The sequence below is a fragment of the Mauremys reevesii genome, linkage group 2 (assembly GCF_016161935.1).
Source record: "Mauremys reevesii isolate NIE-2019 linkage group 2, ASM1616193v1, whole genome shotgun sequence".
Classification (NCBI taxonomy): Eukaryota; Metazoa; Chordata; order Testudines; family Geoemydidae; genus Mauremys; species Mauremys reevesii.
Genome location: NC_052624.1, coordinates 261936460 through 261943443, shown reverse-complemented (window position 1 = coordinate 261943443; position 6984 = coordinate 261936460).

Here is a 6984-nt window from a genome sequence, read left to right as displayed (position 1 = left end):
TCCCAGCTGGGCCTTAAAAACCTCTAAAGATGGAGATTCCACCACCTCTCTAGGTAACTCATCCCAGTGCTTCACCACCCTCCTAGTGAAATAGTGCTTCCTAATATCCAACCTAGACCTCTCCCACTGCAACTTGACACCATTGCTCCTTGTTCTGTCATCTGCCACCACTAAGAACAGCCAAGCTCCATCCTCTTTGTAACCCCCCTTCAGGTAGTTGAAGGCTGTTATCAAATCCTCACTCTTCTCTTCTGCAGACTAAACAATCCCAGTATCAGAGGGGTAGCCGTGTTAGTCTGGATCTGTAAAAGCAGCAAAAAGTCCTGTGGCACCTTATAGACTAACAGACATATTGGAACATGAGCTTTCGTGGGTGAATACCCACTTCGTCTGATGCATGACGAAGTGACAGTCTTCATCGACAAAACAATGGAGGCGTACACATTGCAATGCTCCTCCCTCCAATTTCACTCTCCTGCTACGCCAACAAAATAAAATCATCTCAACAAGAGGCGTAGGGCTTTTTGTGACAAAGTCAGATAAACACAGTGTCCGTATAGACATTGTGCTTGCTTCTATTACCATAACTTTCCTCCAGCAGGTGTCCCACGATGTGGAATAGTGTGTTAATGTACACCAACATTTCATGGGAATCCTCCAGAGAGATCTCTAGGAAACTTTCCTGGAGGTATTCACCAATCTTCTACGGAAAGTTTCCTTGGCAGAGCTGCTTTGTTCTTCCCCCACTATAGGAAACTTTGCCATGCCAATCAGCAATCACTGTGCAGGGAGCAACACGGCACAGAGACGAGACGCATAGGGACCCAGTCTGAAGCGACGCACATGCAGGAGATGCACCCTCGTTTACCCTCAGGAGTGAGGTATCGGCTTCAGTTACTCCCACCCATGGAAAATGGTGGCAGAATTTACAATAATGTATCTCGTTGCTTGCAGTGATTCCCTTAAAAAAACACCGAGACCCTTGTCCCCATCTTGAACCTTTCCCTCCATCCCCCAGGCCAAACTCACCCTGTTTAGGGCACTCCCCAAGCTGTGTGCTTACTAAAGGACAATGAGAAAGAGGTGTATTTAACTATTATGATTCAATGCTGTGAGTGCACTCACAATACTGCTTTTGTTTATTGTTTATTGTGCTTCTGCAGATGTGCTCTTGAGAGCACTAGGTAGGGAAGGTGGAGTTACTACAGAGAATTATTTCCCAGTTTTCTGGCTGGTAGGTTTCACCCATCGCTCACGGTCTAACTCCTCACCATACTTGGAGTCAGGAAGGAATTTTCCCCAGGTTAGATTGGCAGAGACCCTGGCCAGGGGGGTTCGCCTTCCCCTGCAACATGGTGCACAGGTCACTTGCTGGTTTGAACTAGAGTAAATGGTAAATTCTCTGTAAATTGAAGATTTTACATCAAGATTTGACGACTTCACTAAACCAGCCAGAGGTCATGGACCTATTGCAGGAGTGGGTGGGTGAGGTTCTGTGGCCTGTAGTATAGAGGAGGTCAGCCTAGATGATCACGATGGACCCTTCTGAAATTAAAGTCTATGAGTCTATGAGATTGCTATGGGACAGGGCAGTTCCGCCCCGCCCCTCCAGACCTTGGTTTGCCCCCCCCACACATGCTTTTCATGCTCCATTATCTCTTCCACTGTACCCTCCCCACCCTGACTTTGCAGGATATAACATAATCACATATAATGTTCTATATGCTGACACAACATTGCACACACACACCCTCCAGAATTTTTCTGACAGGATGCTCCTGCTCAGATTCATCACAGAGAATGGCTGCACTGTTTTCTGAGTACCTCTATATTTGCTGATTCAGAGAACAGCACTAACAAAGTTCCCAGGGAGATGGGTGATCCCTCAGCAGCAGAGAGTCTGCTGCGGAGAAGTCAGGCTTCTGCAATGCTGAAGCAGTCAGTCTCCGCTGCTCTGATGCCACAGAGCCCCCTACTGACAAAAAGAGAAGTTTTAGAAAATTCCTTTCCATAAGCTAAGTACTGGTATGTGCAAGGATTCAGATCATCTCTAACACTAAACTAACATTATCATAGTCTCTAACCTTAAATAGTTGTCATTATGTTTCATGCTACAGGACTTCTTCCATAACTTCTTCCATCACTAGATAGTTAAATCATTCCTCTTCCCCCAGATCCAAGTCTGGCAAGTATGAGCGCAAAACAGCACTATCATGGCCTGTTGTCCAGGAGTATGCTGGAGAGCAGGGAAGAGAGAAAGAAGAGTGGTCCATGATCCCAGTGGAATATGATCAATCAGCATGAAGGTTTGGCCATTGCACACATGCTGCCATCAGCAGCAGGCACTGTGGAGGACATTACACAGCACACTGTCCCTCAGCACCATCTTGTCTGGTACAGTAAGAATGGCTCTCAGAATCTCTGCTCGGCCTGTGTTTTTTCCCCAAATTTCAGAGTTTTTTCTCTGATTTCTAGAAGAATATATTGAACAGTGAAATCCTGCAGTCTTAGGTATGGGTTTGATGAGCTAACGGTTCTTTTTCCACCTCTAAATTCTATGGTAAACAGGTCAATAAATATCAAAAGCACATTTTTGAAAGAGAAGATCTCTTCCCCATTATTCTTGCTCACGCTGAGAGATAAGCCATTATGTATATTTAAAATATGCTGATACAGGAAGGGTTGTTGTTGCACTCTGATGAGTGAACTGTGAGCATGAGCTGCAGGAAAAGAACAGGGTTTCTGAGGAGAGCATTTTTCACAGCTGTTATGCTTTCTATAATAGGCATGAAATCTACTCTTTGAAAAGCACATCGCCTTTGTGAAATAGTTACTGGCTTTGAAAAAGACGTTTCAGTCCTACTTTATACATTGTAAAGAAGCACAAGCAGGACACAAGCCCATTTCTACAAATCCTTTGCCAGTCACCTTTAAAAGCCTGTCATTTACTGTAAGATGATTGTGTTGGCTTTTCTTTTATCTGACTCTCCTCTGTCTCACATACTCACAATGTTCTGCCTCTGTTGCCCCTGGAGGCACCACAGTTATATAACAGTACAAGTGGATGACAAAACTTATCCACAAAGTGACACATCTCCCCAGAACGAACACTCACAGGCACACTGAAACAAAGTGCAAAAGAGATCTGTTTGTGTATCGCTTTGTTTTCTCCAGCCAGTTCTTGTATTGATCATTTACCAGAAAAGACATATGAGCACAGGTGAGCAATTTCTTTTTGTGTTTTTTATTCATATGGCTCATCTACAATATTTATAATGGTTTTCTTCACTGTCTGATATTTCTCATTTATCTTAATTTCCTCTTTTATTGCAAAAGATTTTTAAGACTATCTCATTAAAAAACAAAATTCAAGATCCCTGTCAAACTGAAACTAACATTTCAATCCAGTTGTGTCAGAGATATGTCACTTTGGGGAAAAGTTTTGTCATCCACTTGTACTGTTATGTAACTGTGGTACTGTGGAATCATAGCACCATAGGGTTAGAAGAGACTGCAAGGGTCATCTAGTCTAACCCCTTGCCAAAATGCAGGATTTGGTGTGTCTGACAATCTTTATCTGTCTGGGTGATTGTTTTTCTAACGTTTCTAGCTGTCATGGCTCCAGTGGAGGAAAAACCTGAAAACATGACTGCTAATGGTTCACCGTTCACTAAATCTATCAATCGTAATTTCTCAGATTGCCTGAATAAACTTTTATCTGAGCATCTGATGTGTTGTTATTTGTAAGCTCCTTAGGACAAGGACTCCTCCACGTCTGGTACAGCACTAAGTACAGTGTTAATGCTTAATATATGATAAACAAAACATAAAGTAAAAAAATTGCCTGAGATCTCAATTTTTAAGTTTTATCTAGGATTTTTTTTTCATCATCCCACTTGACCTGGGAGTTGGGGGGTTGGATTGCATGACATAGGGCTCATTGGCAAGTTCGGCGCCAGATGGATTTCTCCCTTTTTTCCCCTGACAGCAATGTGAATGTTTAGATTTTTAACCATGATTTGGGTGGGGCTTCAGTGACAGCAATATTTCCCTGAAAGTCACATTACAATCCATCTGGCAAATACTAAACATGTTTTTTTTAAATAGTCTAAATAGTAACAAACTATTTATTGTACCCTTGTGAATAATGTGCTTATTCACACCTGTGCAAAGAGCCTGCACAAAGCCCATGCACCACTTAAGACCCATATAAACTCTCAAAATATGACTGTGGGTACAGATGAATTTCACCCTTAAAGTATAGGTGGGGTGGGTTGCACTGCCTATTAGTTGCCTGACACTTCCCATTAAAAGGCCCTGCTTTCAGTTCCTTGTAACTTTGCCAAGCTTTACCACTTGACCTGACATTTTCCAGGCTGGGTGTCTCCTTCAGGCTGATTCTTATAACTTCAGCCAAAACATTTCAGCTGTTTTTGAGAATGAAGCAAAGGGAAAATACACTCTTTAGTACATATTAAAAAATCCTGCTGACCTTTTCCTTGAGAAGTTCTAGCACACCCATACTTTGTAGTAGGTATTTCAAATTTGGCCCACAGTGGCCTTTGTGTCAGGGATGTGATTTTTGCCATCCCCATGAAAATCTGCCCAAATGTGACAGTTATAAGCCTTTAAAAAAAACCACAGCTTGCATATACTTGGTAAAGCTATATCAGCACTTCATAGCTAAATTCCTCAGGAATTTCCATCTGCACTGGGCATGCCCCAGACTGGGGTTAAGCAGGACTTTTCTGGCAGTTGCATCTCTGGACAGCTGCAAGCTGAGCCAGTGGTAAGCACTGGAAATGAGAGCAGGGAGCCTGTCTCTCTTGTGCTCTCTATGCCCCCTCTCTCCCGGCTAGGCCCTGGCAGCATGCAAGAGGAAGCTGCTTGATTTGTACACAGAGAGAACATGAGCTGGACCTGTTTGGGGGGTTGAGACAATTAGCCTGGGGTGGGGACACTGGGACTACACACCGGCAAGGAAGGAAGGAAACTGAGAATGGGATCTGGGGTGAGGTGGAGACTGAGACTGGTTGGGCAAGGAGATGGAGGTGGAGACTGGAACTCAGAGGTGAGGGAGACTGGAATTGGCAGGGTAAGGAGACTGGGAGCCAGGGCAAATGTGGGAGGGGAAAATGAGAACCAGTGTTGTGCCGGAGACTGAAATAGGACAGGGAACCGGGAGGAAGACTGGGCATGGAGACTGGGAATATTCAATCTTTTGTTTTATTCACATTGAACATGTGCGTCCCTAGGCCTTATTTACTGGGTCTGAATAATGTGCAATAAGCCAGGCATGGGACCACACACTGAACAGCAAGGAGAAAACAAAATGTTGAAGAGCTGAGCAGCTCACTAAGTGAGCACCATCCACTCTTTGCACTGAAAGACGCAGGGTCCTGTAGGAAAATAAATAGTACAAGATTCCAGATTTGAAGACTGTAGCATAAGGCATACGCACAAAGGGGTCTGAGTTAATGTTGCACAGGCAACCTTCATTCTCGCATTTCCTAACTTTTGAGCACTTGACTTTGCAACGTTAATGATGTTCCTTTCATGTAGTTTTTTTGTGTGCACTATATTATGTAACAAAATGCAGTATTTGAGTTAGTGTCCCTTCTGGGATAGGTCAAAAGAGGAACTTGTCATGAGAGATGATGGAAGAAATAAAATACTTTGCAGTTAAATAGCTCATTCCAATCAAGAAGCTCAAAGAGCTTTAGTTTAGTCTTACAACATCCCTGTGAGCTAGGGCTTTAGCATCAGTTTTACAGGTGAGGAAACTGAGGCATCAAGAGAGCATGGGCCTGAACTTGAACCACTGATGGGAGTGCGAGTTTTGCCATTTACTTCAATGGGAGCAGAATCTGCCCTAAAAGAAGTGACTCTCTCATGATTAACTAAGTCTGTGGCAGATCCAGGAATAACACCCAGGTCCTGTGTCTTTCAGCCACCTGTCTTAAATACAAAACCAACTTTATTAGATATTTAGGGCCAAATTCACCTGTGATATAATGGGGTTGAATGAGCATCCTAGCAGAAAATTTGATCTTAGAAGCCTAATACTGACACCTAGATGCTGACATGGTATGTTCTTTAAATACGGGGGCGGGGGGGAGGTTTACATCTTGCATCATGTAGCATAACAGAGTCTTAAGCTTCACATACAGTTCTGGTCTCGATAACTTCTCCTCTTTGGTATGCCTTGCCCAGCTTATCAAAATCTAATGGAGTACCTATACCCTTAGAGGTAAGCAATGCCCCATATACATCAGGCCAAGAATTGTGTTTGCTGAGCCTAAATTAAAGCCTAGTTTGGCTGGCTAGGATGGACAGAGGTGGTAGGGACCCAATTTATGACAGGACACTTTCCAAACTCAGTTTAAATATGATTTGACACTGTTCACAAAAACTAAACAGAACTAAACAATCCGAACTTGTTTAAAATGCTGTTTTACAGTGTTCAGCAAACACTGAGCCCCAGTGTAGATGGGGCATCTGTATCATCAACACACAATCTTGAATCAGCAGAAAGAAGGAGAGAGGAAATGTCTGATATCCTCAGCCCTAATACCTAAAGGAACATTCCACTAGGGATATTTGTAGGGTAATTCCACTAGACCCCATTAGAATACTCCAGTTGATTTCTTTTGGTTTCTACTGGAGGACCAATAGCCGAATGAATCAGTAATCTAATGGACTTGTTGTTCTGTCCCAAAAAGAGACAAAAAGGGGAACTGGGGGTATGACGGGGTGTGCATACCTCCCACTGGGCAAGTTAGGGTTAACTCCACATTATGGGCGGCAGAAGTCCTGCCCCTCAGACCGTGCTGGGCATGCTCCAACTTCTACCACAGTATAAAAGGGAGCAGCCCTGCTCATTCTAGGCTGATTGCTGAGGAGAGAGGATGGTTGGTGGAGGCTCCAGGCCAGGAGCTGCTACAGCTGCAGACTGCAGGAGCCCGAGGACCTGGAGACCAGGCT